This window comes from Neopelma chrysocephalum, unplaced genomic scaffold (genome assembly GCF_003984885.1).
Source record: "Neopelma chrysocephalum unplaced genomic scaffold, ASM398488v2 Primary Assembly neopelma1_93788, whole genome shotgun sequence".
NCBI lineage: Eukaryota > Metazoa > Chordata > Aves > Passeriformes > Pipridae > Neopelma > Neopelma chrysocephalum.
Window position 1 is genome coordinate 1 of NW_020922501.1, and position 480 is coordinate 480.

A 480-nucleotide genomic window follows, 5' to 3' on the forward strand; every position below is an offset into this window, starting at 1 on the left:
CCTGTGACCCCTGACCCCACCCTGACCTCCCCCTGTGACCCCTGACCTCCCCCTGGGGTCATCCTCTACACGCTGGTCAGTGGGTCACTGCCCTTCGACGGACACAACCTCAAGGTGAGTGACCCCTGGGTCACCCACTGTCGCCCCTGTGACCCCTGACCCCACCCTGACCTCCCTCTGTGACCCCTGACCTCCCCCTGGGGTCATCCTGTACCCCCTGGTCAGGGGGTCACTGCCCTTCAATGGACATAACCTCAAGGTGAGTGACCCCTGACCCCACCCTGACCTCCCCCTGTGACTCCTGACCCCACCCTGACCTCCCCCTGTGACCCCTGACCCCACCCTGACCCAACCCTGACCCCTGTGACCCCCTTGACCTCCCCCTGGGGTCATCCTGTGCCCCCTGGTCAGCGGGTCACTGCCCTTCGATGGGCACAACCTCAAGGTGACCAGCACCCATTGTGACCCCTGTGTCACCCC

At 65.4% G+C, this 480-nt stretch overlaps 1 long non-coding RNA gene across 2 annotated transcripts in view; it reads left to right on the plus strand.

Moving 5' to 3' along the window:
- The first annotated feature begins 54 nt into the window (after nucleotides 1-54).
- The window catches only part of LOC113980347, a 1257-nt gene continuing 831 nt past the window's right edge, over nucleotides 55-480 (plus strand). The window contains exon 1 of one of the 2 annotated variants that reach the window (XR_003538122.1): nucleotides 55-114. This is a non-coding gene — a long non-coding RNA (uncharacterized LOC113980347). Of the gene's footprint in view, nucleotides 115-385; nucleotides 446-480 lie in introns of those variants that run through there. The other variant, XR_003538123.1, reaches the window with a different exon arrangement.